The sequence below is a fragment of the Hyla sarda genome, unplaced genomic scaffold (genome assembly GCF_029499605.1).
Source record: "Hyla sarda isolate aHylSar1 unplaced genomic scaffold, aHylSar1.hap1 scaffold_271, whole genome shotgun sequence".
NCBI lineage: Eukaryota > Metazoa > Chordata > Amphibia > Anura > Hylidae > Hyla > Hyla sarda.
Window position 1 is genome coordinate 232,378 of NW_026609407.1, and position 14,620 is coordinate 246,997.

The window sequence follows — 14,620 nt, forward strand, 5'->3', positions numbered from 1 at the left end:
AAATCAGTATAAATCCTTAGAAAATTATCCCCCAGTGTCTCCATCTGCTGGCGGTATTGAATAAGCATTGCTGCACTGATGGGGTATGCATTAGACGAAAAAAAAGAAGAAAAAGAAGAATAATACGCCCAGAAAAGAGGCGAAAAGGAGAAAAACGTAAAAAAACGTGAAAAAAAAGTAAGAGGAAGAGAAGGGAAAAAAAGGTGGAAATGGGTTTAAAAGTGATTTCGGCGGAGAAATATATATATATATATATATATATATATATATATATATATATATATGCGCACACACACACATAGATATAAACGTATTCTCCGTTGAGATATTGCAGCCGCTGCTGTGTCCAGGCCCAGGAGCCTTAGCACTGTGCTGTGATGTCACTCAATACCACTGACATCACTAGGTGTAAACAACATCTCTCCTTTGCTGTGTATGTGACTATGGAGCTGTTTGGTGATGTCGTCTATTACGGCCTTCATAGAAGCAACAGGAGATTGTTGCATCCATCTTGAACCCTCAGAACTACAGTGCTATGATGTCACTCACTTCCACAGGCCTTGCAGAGTGTAAACAACAACAACCCAGCTTTGTTGTGTATGTAACCAAAGGGATTTGTGATGTCACCTAGAACCTTCACAGCAGCGACAGCTTTATGAGGAGCATCAGCACTGCTCTGCCTGAGCAGAACCATCACCGCCATAGGTTGTCAAATAACCCGGATTTAACCCACACAGGTAAGTCCAATGGGGTGCAGGCATGTCCTCTATGCTTACAGCTTCCCGTGGGTGTTGGTTTGATACCGTTTGGGGACAGCCAAGGAGGCATCTGCAGGCAACAAAGGTAGGTGTGTGCTTGTGTGTGTGTTTCCTATGCAGATCCTAAGCCCAGTGTCACATGCAAGTAGGAGGAGTAAGAAGGGTTCCTGGCAAATCCGGGTTATGGATTGCATTTAAAAAGGCCCCGTGGGAGTGCAATGGGCCCCTGTCTTGCTGCTTAGCAATAATGGTATGGGTTTAGGTTCTGCTGTGTGTACTGGTGGTTGACTGCCCCCCAGCCCAGAGTGTGCATGGAAAATTGTCTGGCAGCCTCCCTGACAGCAAGCAGTGATAGTGCCCATGAAGGGGACCTTGTTGGGCCCGCCCCTTTCACGGTTATCGCTTCTCGGCCTTTTGGCTAAGATCAAGTGTAGTATCTGCATTTGGTCTGGTCGGAAGGTGTCTGTGGTACCCCGCTTCTCGGCCTTGGGGGATTGTCTCTCCTTACGGAGGGACTTCACCCCCTTGCTGCTATTGGGGAGCGGGCTTAGTCCACAGACAACGGGTTGCGATCCCCCTGTCTCTGGGACCTTGTGTCTCAGAAGGCATTTTCGGTACGTTGAGCGTTACCTGTAGCTTCGGAAGCACCTAGGGTACCCCCGACCTCTGCCTTGGGTAAGGGTTCCGCTTTTATAGCGGGATTCCGAGCCCCTGCTGCTATTGGGGAAGGGGCTTAGTCCCTGGGTGTGGAAGATGCCGTTCTCCTGGGCTTTCCCCTCTGGGGAAATGTCGATGCGAAATACCATCCGCATAGAGGTGTCGGAGAGCCATCGTCAGTTGAAGAACCTCCGCTTCATTGCGGAGGTGATTCTTCTTGACTACTTCCGCCTCAATAGGGAGGACATCCTGTGTCTAAATGACCAGGAAAGCCGTGGCCTGTATACCGTCACCTTCACGGCCACGGCGTGTTGCGATAACATCTATGCAACCTTGTCTGGTGCGGACCAGAGGGACGATCGACTCGACGGTCTTTCGTTCCAGTTCCTCTATGGTGAGGAACATATACCGTTGGTGGTGGCTATGCACAGCCCTCATGTGACCACGGAGGATATAGCCACTTTTCTTCGGCGATACTGCGAAGAGGTGCGATTCGCAAACAAAATCTTGAACTCCGTGCGGTTCTGGAACGGCAAGAGGAAGTTCTGGGTCAAGCTCCGTAAGGATCCCGGTGGTATTGGGGGTCTTTGCCATCCGCCCCCAAATTTTGCCATCGGGAGAGTTCGGGGCTTCCTGTTCTATCCTCAAATGCCTATGTATTGCCGAAATTGCTTGAGGTTTGGCCACACCCAGGAGACCTGCGGCACGGAGCGTGTGATTCGCTGCAATAGGTGTGGCCAAGAAGGTCACATAGCCTCAAGATGTAGCCATACGATAAGGTGCAACCTCTGCGGAGAGGAAAATCACGATTTTAATTCCTGTCCCCATAAAGCAAAAACTACGATGGGTGGGTCAAGGCTGGGCCCACCCAAAGAGGGGACAGGACAAAAGACGTCCTTTTTTAAGATGCCCAAACCCCAGATGGCAGGTACTGATGGGTCCAGGCCCAAGACCTCTGGTGCTCCATCGGGGGGCCCACCGGTGGTAGTGCTAGGGGGAGGCCATGGGGATTCCACGAAGCCCGGGCGGGTGATCGAGTTTACTGCCCGGGAAATTGAAAGACGTCGATCGACTTCCTACCTGGCTCAAGAGCCCGCCGAAACTTCTGAAGGGGGCTCACCTGTGGCGGGTGGCAGCCGACGGGCCTCGGTGGGGGCAAAGGTGGACCCAAAATTACAGCATAAGCCAGGTACTGGCTTGGCCCAGGGTCGCCCTGCTCCGGACGAAGAGGCCCCGGTGAAAGCCCGCCGGAAGGGGAGCCAGGTGGCCAGGTCTGAGCCCGGTCCTGTTACTCCGCCTATACAGGACAGGGCCAAGAAGACAAGTGGCGCCAAACCAGGGTTTGCTGCCCCGCCAGCAGTGGACCCGGTGGGTAAAACTGGCCATCGTCGATCGATGGGGAAGTTGGAGCAACAGTCCTCAGCAACGCTTGCTGGGGAACAAGCGATGAAAACTTCCCAAGGTAGCGGCAAAGGTTCCGGAAAAGAGGCCTCACAGGCCCCTGTGCAGCAGTTCCAGTCGTCAAATGATGAAAGAAGACGCAGATCCATCAGCCGGGGGCCAGAGATTACATCGAGTGAGAGCAACACAGAGGATATGGACAGCAGTGTGACATTTAAAAGACAAAGAGAAGAAGAAGAGGAAGACATTCAAAGGAAAGCGGCGTGCCGTAGTTCGGACGAGAGCGAGCTCAGGGTCGGGGCATCATCGATCTCAAGCTCCGACCCTCAGAACATCAAGGAGCTGATGACCCCGCAGGCGGGGGATGACGGTACGCAGCTTATTATTGACTTTGATTCTCCAAGCACGGACTCTCCATAAACTATGCCTATCCCTGTAAAAATTGCCTCACTCAATGTGAGGTCCTTAAAGAGCCCTGATCGCAGGGCTGCTTTATTTTCTTATCTAGAGACATGTGACTTTGACCTTTGCCTGCTACAAGAATGTGGAATCCCTAGTAAAATGGACTATAAAGACTTAAAAGAAGACTGGAAGCTGGGCCCATCCATATGGTCCGGTGCAAATGACTGTCGTTCTGTGGGTGTTGGGCTGCTCTGCCGAGGCCAGTCCTTTTCTATTCATACAGTAACTGAGATTGTGCCTGGCAGAGCTCTTTTAATTCATCTATATTTTAATGGACTTTTAATTCGTGTTTTAAATGTGTATGCCCCTCCTGATAAACAGGAGCGGGCAGAACTATTTGAAATTTTACCACTGTTTTGTGTTGGGTCTTCCCCCCTGCTGGTGGGAGGTGATTTTAACTGCATACGTGATGGGGAACACCGGCAGGGTGGGGATATTAATCGTAAAGACCGCACTTCTTACCTGCTTAAAAATGTTATTGATGATTTTAATTTGAAAGATTGCTGGAAGGATCTCTTGCCGGAGGACCCGGGCGCCACATGGTCCAATGGAAGAGTGAGCTCCAGAATCGATTTTATTTTTTCCTCTAGAGCTTTTAAACCCCTGAAATGCACGCTCGAGCAGAATATCTTCTCTGATCATAAGCTCCTCTTGGTGGGCCTGGAGCTAGAGGGGGAGCAAAAAGCAAAAAGGGGCCTCTGGAGATTAAACACCACACTCCTAGAGGACCCTGAGATAAAAGAGGAGTTTGTGCGGACCTACCAGTGCTGGCAATCACAAAGAAAACCCCACGAGCCTATGCTGCACTGGTGGGAGGGCACCAAATCTAAAATCAGATTTTTTTTTATCAAAGCAGGTAAGAAGAAGGCAAAAATGGAAAAACAGTGGTTTTATGTTCTTAACATGCGTTTAAATGTACTTTTTAAATTGAAAGAAGCTGGTATGGATGTAGAAAATGATATTTTAAACCTTAAAACTGAAATAAAACATGCCATAGAAAAGAAAGGGAAACAAATCATTTTTAACTCACATGTGCAGCACCTGGAGGAGGGCGAGAAATGTTCCCGTTTCTTTTTTAAAAAAGTGATGAATAGGAGGGATATCATCCAGAACCTTGAGGGTGAATCCACTCCAAAAGGCATGTTAGATGCAGTTTTTAACTTCTACCAGCTTCTTTTTAATAAGAAAGATCTTAATCCATCCTTTTTAGAACATGTTCTTAATTCCCTTGATTTTAAGCTAGATGTTTTAGACCAGGAGGTTTTATCCCGTGATCTTAACTTAGATGAACTTTTATTTGTTTTTAAAAGTTTTTCTAGTGGGAAGGCCCCTGGGGAAGATGGTTTACCCATCGAATTTTATTTAGCTTTTTGGGATATTTTAAAGGATGATATGGTTTTATTGTATAAAGAAACTTTTATTGTTAATGAACTTCCCCCTTCCTGGAGGAGGGGGATTGTATCATTACTTTTTAAAAAAGGTGAAAAGGATATGCTAAAAAATTGGCGCCCCATCACACTTTTAAATGTCGATTATAAAGTTTTAGCCAAGTTATTAGCTGTCCGTTTTAAACCTTTTATTCATAAATTAGTTCACCCAAATCAGGTTTGTGGGGTACCTGGAAGGTCTATAGCTGAATCCCTAAATATTTTAAGAGATGTTTTATGGTATTTTAAGGATAGAAATCAAACTGTAGCAATTTTATCCTTAGACTTTGAAAAAGCCTTTGATAGGGTCTCCCATGAATACCTGTTTTTAGTTCTTAAAAAGATGGCAGTGCCTGAAACGATTTTAAGCCGAATCATGCTTTTATACCGATCCTGTTTTAGTCAAGTCTCTGTTAATGGCTTTTTAACCAGCGGTGTTCCTCTTTTATCAGGTGTCAAACAGGGCTGCCCCCTGTCCCCACTCCTTTTTATTTGCGCAATCGAACCACTGATGGCCCTCCTCAGAAAAGACCGGGTAGTAAGAGGCGTACCGATACCTGGTGGAGGAGGGACCCATCTAAAGGTGTTGGGGTACATGGATGATGTCACCATACTGTGCCCGGACTCTCCATCCATGAGGGGGTCATTGAGGAACACCAGCTATTTCTGCGAGGTCTCTGGTTTTAAGCTAAACACAGATAAATGTGACTGTTTTTATATTGGCTCCTGGGATTCATCCATCACCCCAGGAGTCACAATGCAACAGGATCAAATTAAAGTTTTAGGTATTGTTTTTAACCAGGTCAATGATGGGAGCCCTGACTGGGATTCAGCTATAGCTAAGATGGAGAAGAAGATTTTAATGTGGAATCTTAGAAACCTTACCATGGAGGGGAAGATTTTAATAATAAAGATGGTTTTACTCCCTATTATGCTATACATTGCCATGGTATTTCCTCCATCTATTTTATACATTAAAAAAGTAACTAGAATTGTTTTTACTTTTTTATGGGGTTCAAAAATGGAGAAATTAAAGCGTGATTTTATGTACAAAAGTAGAGATAATGGCGGGAAAGATGTTCCTAACCTTTTTACTTTCTTTTACATAAAGTATTTCTGTTTCTGTTTTAAGATTATTAAATCCAATGGCATTTTTAGCTGCTTTTTAAGGTACGCTGCGGGCATGGTTTTTAAAAGATGGTTGCGCATCCCTCTGAACGCTCCGGTGCTTCTGTGTCCCCCAAAACATTATGTGGTGTTGGAAAAGACAGTCAGGCTCCTAGGTCTCCAAGATTTGGAGCCTGACATACTGGGGGACCAGAGAAAGGTATCAAAGGTCCTCAGGCGGAGTGAGGTTACCCTGGCAGTGTCCAATTTCACACAGGCAAGATCCAAAAAGGTATGGCGGAACGTGTACGGGAAGTTTCTGGCGAATGTACACAGGGATCTTGCCTGGGCAATCGTCCACCAGTGCCTCCCTACTCGTGAGTTCCAGCACAGGCGAGGACTGGTGGCGAGAGCCAAGTGCCCGAGAGATGGCTGCGGAGTGGACGAAACGGTGCTGCACATATTTTGGAACTGCCCTTTTGCACGGGAGCTTTGGAGGAAGGTAGGCCCACTTTTGAAGTGGGCCTGCGGCCTAAAAGATTTTAATCACGAATGTGTCTTTTACGGTCTTTTTAACTGCCCCAATTTTAAACAGCAGATGATCTGCTGGATGATTATTAATTGTTTTAAAAATGCCATCTGGAAAGTTAGGAACATCTTACTTTTTAAACATGATTTTATTGATGTTAAAAACTGTATAAAGCTGGCCCTGAGTGAGATGTACATCTATTACCTAAGAGACAAGAAACAGTTGGGGGCCAGCGAGGCAGCATCCATGTGGTGTCTGCCTCTATGGAACGAAATAACAGTATAATCAGTTTTTATGACATTTGTATAATGTTTTATCCTGCCATTTTTATTTTTTCTCCTTTTATTACTGGTTTTATTATTTGTATTTTAAAACTTTTGTGAACCTTTTATTATTTTGCGTTTTAAATTTTGTATGGTTTCTTATTTATTCAATAAAATTTTGTTGAAACCTTATCTGTTCTTATCAGTTTAATATCTGATACGTCCCCTATCTGGGGACCATATATTAAATGGATTTTTGAGAACGGGGGCCGATTTCGAAGCTTGCTTCCGTCGCCCTATGCATTGACCCGATATGGCAGTATCTTCGGGTACAGTGCACCACCCCCTTACAGGGTTAAAAAGAAAGATTCCTACTTTCATTGCTACCTGCTTGCTGGCTAGCCAGCTAGCCAGCCCTGTGGGCCTTGCTGCTGCTGCTGCAGCCAAAAAACAAAAGGTGGTGCTGCTGCTGCTTCTGCTGCTTCTGCTGCTTCTGCTTCTGCTTGTGTCTGGCCCCTGTTGGAGCGTCCAGGCACAGGACTTCTGCTGCTGCTGACTAAATGGCCTCCTTAATTGGATCATTTGAGTAGCCAGCACACCTGTGCAGGTAGGGCATGACATGATAGGCAGCTGCCTTGATAGCGGGTGGGTGCTGAATGTTCCTAATTGACAAAATAAGATTAATGCTTATGAAGAAATATAAAATCTCATCCCTTCCCCAATATCGCGCCACACCCCTACCCCTTAATTCCCTGGTTGAACGTGATGGACATATGTCTTTTTTCGACCGTACTAACTATGTAACTATGTAACATAACATGGGGGGGGGGGGGTCTCCTGGCTGTTCACACAGGTGTGTCATTGCTGTACATTGACCATGCATTGCTTCTGTGGTATTGCAAAGGCAAAGACAAATGCTTCCAGCCATCCATTGCACTAATGGATTGGTCATCAGCTGGCTGTCTATGTCCCGCATCAATATAGACCAAAGTACAGAGGGTTAGGCTATGCTATTGTGCACCTACCTGATGCATCAGAAGGTGCGAGGCCCTTGCTAAATTCTGTGCACAGACTTTGAGATCTATGCTTTAGACTGTATCTAAACCTGCTCCAACATGGACTGACATTCTGGCCTACTTTCAGCCGATGCGACTTGTCTGTCGCTGAACAGTCGCTTTTTATGTATTCAGCACCTATGTATAATGTTGTAAAAATGCTCTAGAAGCTAAAGTCGCAGAAATGTCACACATATTTGGCCTGCAACTTTCTGTGCGACAAATTCAGACAGGAAAAATCAGTATAAATCCTTAGAAAATTATCCCCCAGTGTCTCCATCTGCTGGCGGTATTGAATAAGCATTGCTGCACTGATGGGGTATGCATTAGACGAAAAAAAAGAAGAAAAAGAAGAATAATACGCCCAGAAAAGAGGCGAAAAGGAGAAAAACGTAAAAAAACGTGAAAAAAAAGTAAGAGGAAGAGAAGGGAAAAAAAGGTGGAAATGGGTTTAAAAGTGATTTCGGCGGAGAAATATATATATATATATATATATATATATATATATATATATATATATGCGCACACACACACATAGATATAAACGTATTCTCCGTTGAGATATTGCAGCCGCTGCTGTGTCCAGGCCCAGGAGCCTTAGCACTGTGCTGTGATGTCACTCAATACCACTGACATCACTAGGTGTAAACAACATCTCTCCTTTGCTGTGTATGTGACTATGGAGCTGTTTGGTGATGTCGTCTATTACGGCCTTCATAGAAGCAACAGGAGATTGTTGCATCCATCTTGAACCCTCAGAACTACAGTGCTATGATGTCACTCACTTCCACAGGCCTTGCAGAGTGTAAACAACAACAACCCAGCTTTGTTGTGTATGTAACCAAAGGGATTTGTGATGTCACCTAGAACCTTCACAGCAGCGACAGCTTTATGAGGAGCATCAGCACTGCTCTGCCTGAGCAGAACCATCACCGCCATAGGTTGTCAAATAACCCGGATTTAACCCACACAGGTAAGTCCAATGGGGTGCAGGCATGTCCTCTATGCTTACAGCTTCCCGTGGGTGTTGGTTTGATACCGTTTGGGGACAGCCAAGGAGGCATCTGCAGGCAACAAAGGTAGGTGTGTGCTTGTGTGTGTGTTTCCTATGCAGATCCTAAGCCCAGTGTCACATGCAAGTAGGAGGAGTAAGAAGGGTTCCTGGCAAATCCGGGTTATGGATTGCATTTAAAAAGGCCCCGTGGGAGTGCAATGGGCCCCTGTCTTGCTGCTTAGCAATAATGGTATGGGTTTAGGTTCTGCTGTGTGTACTGGTGGTTGACTGCCCCCCAGCCCAGAGTGTGCATGGAAAATTGTCTGGCAGCCTCCCTGACAGCAAGCAGTGATAGTGCCCATGAAGGGGACCTTGTTGGGCCCGCCCCTTTCACGGTTATCGCTTCTCGGCCTTTTGGCTAAGATCAAGTGTAGTATCTGTTCTTATCAGTTTAATATCTGATACGTCCCCTATCTGGGGACCATATATTAAATGGATTTTTGAGAACGGGGGCCGATTTCGAAGCTTGCTTCCGTCGCCCTATGCATTGACCCGATATGGCAGTATCTTCGGGTACAGTGCACCACCCCCTTACAGGGTTAAAAAGAAAGATTCCTACTTTCATTGCTACCTGCTTGCTGGCTAGCCAGCTAGCCAGCCCTGTGGGCCTTGCTGCTGCTGCTGCAGCCAAAAAACAAAAGGTGGTGCTGCTGCTGCTTCTGCTGCTTCTGCTGCTTCTGCTTCTGCTTGTGTCTGGCCCCTGTTGGAGCGTCCAGGCACAGGACTTCTGCTGCTGCTGACTAAATGGCCTCCTTAATTGGATCATTTGAGTAGCCAGCACACCTGTGCAGGTAGGGCATGACATGATAGGCAGCTGCCTTGATAGCGGGTGGGTGCTGAATGTTCCTAATTGACAAAATAAGATTAATGCTTATGAAGAAATATAAAATCTCATCCCTTCCCCAATATCGCGCCACACCCCTACCCCTTAATTCCCTGGTTGAACGTGATGGACATATGTCTTTTTTCGACCGTACTAACTATGTAACTATGTAACATAACATGGGGGGGGGGTCTCCTGGCTGTTCACACAGGTGTGTCATTGCTGTACATTGACCATGCATTGCTTCTGTGGTATTGCAAAGGCAAAGACAAATGCTTCCAGCCATCCATTGCACTAATGGATTGGTCATCAGCTGGCTGTCTATGTCCCGCATCAATATAGACCAAAGTACAGAGGGTTAGGCTATGCTATTGTGCACCTACCTGATGCATCAGAAGGTGCGAGGCCCTTGCTAAATTCTGTGCACAGACTTTGAGATCTATGCTTTAGACTGTATCTAAACCTGCTCCAACATGGACTGACATTCTGGCCTACTTTCAGCCGATGCGACTTGTCTGTCGCTGAACAGTCGCTTTTTATGTATTCAGCACCTATGTATAATGTTGTAAAAATGCTCTAGAAGCTAAAGTCGCAGAAATGTCACACATATTTGGCCTGCAACTTTCTGTGCGACAAATTCAGACAGGAAAAATCAGTATAAATCCTTAGAAAATTATCCCCCAGTGTCTCCATCTGCTGGCGGTATTGAATAAGCATTGCTGCACTGATGGGGTATGCATTAGACGAAAAAAAAGAAGAAAAAGAAGAATAATACGCCCAGAAAAGAGGCAAAAAGGAGAAAAACGTAAAAAAACGTGAAAAAAAAGTAAGAGGAAGAGAAGGGAAAAAAAGGTGGAAATGGGTTTAAAAGTGATTTCGGCGGAGAAATATATATATATATATATATATATATATATATATATATATATATATATATATATATATGCGCACACACACACATAGATATAAACGTATTCTCCGTTGAGATATTGCAGCCGCTGCTGTGTCCAGGCCCAGGAGCCTTAGCACTGTGCTGTGATGTCACTCAATACCACTGACATCACTAGGTGTAAACAACATCTCTCCTTTGCTGTGTATGTGACTATGGAGCTGTTTGGTGATGTCGTCTATTACGGCCTTCATAGAAGCAACAGGAGATTGTTGCATCCATCTTGAACCCTCAGAACTACAGTGCTATGATGTCACTCACTTCCACAGGCCTTGCAGAGTGTAAACAACAACAACCCAGCTTTGTTGTGTATGTAACCAAAGGGATTTGTGATGTCACCTAGAACCTTCACAGCAGCGACAGCTTTATGAGGAGCATCAGCACTGCTCTGCCTGAGCAGAACCATCACCGCCATAGGTTGTCAAATAACCCGGATTTAACCCACACAGGTAAGTCCAATGGGGTGCAGGCATGTCCTCTATGCTTACAGCTTCCCGTGGGTGTTGGTTTGATACCGTTTGGGGACAGCCAAGGAGGCATCTGCAGGCAACAAAGGTAGGTGTGTGCTTGTGTGTGTGTTTCCTATGCAGATCCTAAGCCCAGTGTCACATGCAAGTAGGAGGAGTAAGAAGGGTTCCTGGCAAATCCGGGTTATGGATTGCATTTAAAAAGGCCCCGTGGGAGTGCAATGGGCCCCTGTCTTGCTGCTTAGCAATAATGGTATGGGTTTAGGTTCTGCTGTGTGTACTGGTGGTTGACTGCCCCCCAGCCCAGAGTGTGCATGGAAAATTGTCTGGCAGCCTCCCTGACAGCAAGCAGTGATAGTGCCCATGAAGGGGACCTTGTTGGGCCCGCCCCTTTCACGGTTATCGCTTCTCGGCCTTTTGGCTAAGATCAAGTGTAGTATCTGTTCTTATCAGTTTAATATCTGATACGTCCCCTATCTGGGGACCATATATTAAATGGATTTTTGAGAACGGGGGCCGATTTCGAAGCTTGCTTCCGTCGCCCTATGCATTGACCCGATATGGCAGTATCTTCGGGTACAGTGCACCACCCCCTTACAGGGTTAAAAAGAAAGATTCCTACTTTCATTGCTACCTGCTTGCTGGCTAGCCAGCTAGCCAGCCCTGTGGGCCTTGCTGCTGCTGCAGCCAATAAACAAAAGGTGGTGCTGCTGCTGCTTCTGCTGCTTCTGCTTCTGCTTGTGTCTGGCCCCTGTTGGAGCGTCCAGGCACAGGACTTCTGCTGCTGCTGACTAAATGGCCTCCTTAATTGGATCATTTGAGTAGCCAGCACACCTGTGCAGGTAGGGCATGACATGATAGGCAGCTGCCTTGATAGCGGGTGGGTGCTGAATGTTCCTAATTGACAAAATAAGATTAATGCTTATGAAGAAATATAAAATCTCATCCCTTCCCCAATATCGCGCCACACCCCTACCCCTTAATTCCCTGGTTGAACGTGATGGACATATGTCTTTTTTCGACCGTACTAACTATGTAACTATGTAACATAACATGGGGGGGGGGGGGTCTCCTGGCTGTTCACACAGGTGTGTCATTGCTGTACATTGACCATGCATTGCTTCTGTGGTATTGCAAAGGCAAAGACAAATGCTTCCAGCCATCCATTGCACTAATGGATTGGTCATCAGCTGGCTGTCTATGTCCCGCATCAATATAGACCAAAGTACAGAGGGTTAGGCTATGCTATTGTGCACCTACCTGATGCATCAGAAGGTGCGAGGCCCTTGCTAAATTCTGTGCACAGACTTTGAGATCTATGCTTTAGACTGTATCTAAACCTGCTCCAACATGGACTGACATTCTGGCCTACTTTCAGCCGATGCGACTTGTCTGTCGCTGAACAGTCGCTTTTTATGTATTCAGCACCTATGTATAATGTTGTAAAAATGCTCTAGAAGCTAAAGTCGCAGAAATGTCACACATATTTGGCCTGCAACTTTCTGTGCGACAAATTCAGACAGGAAAAATCAGTATAAATCCTTAGAAAATTATCCCCCAGTGTCTCCATCTGCTGGCGGTATTGAATAAGCATTGCTGCACTGATGGGGTATGCATTAGACGAAAAAAAAGAAGAAAAAGAAGAATAATACGCCCAGAAAAGAGGCGAAAAGGAGAAAAACGTAAAAAAACGTGAAAAAAAAGTAAGAGGAAGAGAAGGGAAAAAAAGGTGGAAATGGGTTTAAAAGTGATTTCGGCGGAGAAATATATATATATATATATATATATATATATATATATATATATGCGCACACACACACATAGATATAAACGTATTCTCCGTTGAGATATTGCAGCCGCTGCTGTGTCCAGGCCCAGGAGCCTTAGCACTGTGCTGTGATGTCACTCAATACCACTGACATCACTAGGTGTAAACAACATCTCTCCTTTGCTGTGTATGTGACTATGGAGCTGTTTGGTGATGTCGTCTATTACGGCCTTCATAGAAGCAACAGGAGATTGTTGCATCCATCTTGAACCCTCAGAACTACAGTGCTATGATGTCACTCACTTCCACAGGCCTTGCAGAGTGTAAACAACAACAACCCAGCTTTGTTGTGTATGTAACCAAAGGGATTTGTGATGTCACCTAGAACCTTCACAGCAGCGACAGCTTTATGAGGAGCATCAGCACTGCTCTGCCTGAGCAGAACCATCACCGCCATAGGTTGTCAAATAACCCGGATTTAACCCACACAGGTAAGTCCAATGGGGTGCAGGCATGTCCTCTATGCTTACAGCTTCCCGTGGGTGTTGGTTTGATACCGTTTGGGGACAGCCAAGGAGGCATCTGCAGGCAACAAAGGTAGGTGTGTGCTTGTGTGTGTGTTTCCTATGCAGATCCTAAGCCCAGTGTCACATGCAAGTAGGAGGAGTAAGAAGGGTTCCTGGCAAATCCGGGTTATGGATTGCATTTAAAAAGGCCCCGTGGGAGTGCAATGGGCCCCTGTCTTGCTGCTTAGCAATAATGGTATGGGTTTAGGTTCTGCTGTGTGTACTGGTGGTTGACTGCCCCCCAGCCCAGAGTGTGCATGGAAAATTGTCTGGCAGCCTCCCTGACAGCAAGCAGTGATAGTGCCCATGAAGGGGACCTTGTTGGGCCCGCCCCTTTCACGGTTATCGCTTCTCGGCCTTTTGGCTAAGATCAAGTGTAGTATCTGTTCTTATCAGTTTAATATCTGATACGTCCCCTATCTGGGGACCATATATTAAATGGATTTTTGAGAACGGGGGCCGATTTCGAAGCTTGCTTCCGTCGCCCTATGCATTGACCCGATATGGCAGTATCTTCGGGTACAGTGCACCACCCCCTTACAGGGTTAAAAAGAAAGATTCCTACTTTCATTGCTACCTGCTTGCTGGCTAGCCAGCTAGCCAGCCCTGTGGGCCTTGCTGCTGCTGCAGCCAATAAACAAAAGGTGGTGCTGCTGCTGCTTCTGCTGCTTCTGCTTCTGCTTGTGTCTGGCCCCTGTTGGAGCGTCCAGGCACAGGACTTCTGCTGCTGCTGACTAAATGGCCTCCTTAATTGGATCATTTGAGTAGCCAGCACACCTGTGCAGGTAGGGCATGACATGATAGGCAGCTGCCTTGATAGCGGGTGGGTGCTGAATGTTCCTAATTGACAAAATAAGATTAATGCTTATGAAGAAATATAAAATCTCATCCCTTCCCCAATATCGCGCCACACCCCTACCCCTTAATTCCCTGGTTGAACGTGATGGACATATGTCTTTTTTCGACCGTACTAACTATGTAACTATGTAACATAACATGGGGGGGGGGGGGTCTCCTGGCTGTTCACACAGGTGTGTCATTGCTGTACATTGACCATGCATTGCTTCTGTGGTATTGCAAAGGCAAAGACAAATGCTTCCAGCCATCCATTGCACTAATGGATTGGTCATCAGCTGGCTGTCTATGTCCCGCATCAATATAGACCAAAGTACAGAGGGTTAGGCTATGCTATTGTGCACCTACCTGATGCATCAGAAGGTGCGAGGCCCTTGCTAAATTCTGTGCACAGACTTTGAGATCTATGCTTTAGACTGTATCTAAACCTGCTCCAACATGGACTGACATTCTGGCCTACTTTCAGCCGATGCGACTTG

The 14,620-nt window shown here is 46.1% G+C and overlaps 4 non-coding genes and 1 pseudogene across 4 annotated transcripts; all 5 read left to right on the forward strand.

Moving 5' to 3' along the window:
- The first annotated feature begins 1,156 nt into the window (after nt 1-1,156).
- On the forward strand, nt 1,157-1,374 carry LOC130325349 (U2 spliceosomal RNA; annotated as a pseudogene).
- Nucleotides 1,375-6,763: 5,389 nt separating this feature from the next.
- Nucleotides 6,764-6,949, forward strand: LOC130325335 (U2 spliceosomal RNA). Its single transcript, XR_008870177.1, has one exon. It is a non-coding gene; the product is annotated as a U2 spliceosomal RNA (small nuclear RNA).
- A 2,102-nt stretch (nt 6,950-9,051) lies between these two features.
- On the forward strand, nt 9,052-9,242 carry LOC130325267 (U2 spliceosomal RNA). The gene has a single exon (XR_008870116.1). It is a non-coding gene; the product is annotated as a U2 spliceosomal RNA (small nuclear RNA).
- A 2,111-nt stretch (nt 9,243-11,353) lies between these two features.
- Nucleotides 11,354-11,544, forward strand: LOC130325268 (U2 spliceosomal RNA). The gene has a single exon (XR_008870117.1). It is a non-coding gene; the product is annotated as a U2 spliceosomal RNA (small nuclear RNA).
- A 2,086-nt stretch (nt 11,545-13,630) lies between these two features.
- Nucleotides 13,631-13,821, forward strand: LOC130325269 (U2 spliceosomal RNA). Its single transcript, XR_008870118.1, has one exon. It is a non-coding gene; the product is annotated as a U2 spliceosomal RNA (small nuclear RNA).
- Nucleotides 13,822-14,620: the final 799 nt, after the last annotated feature.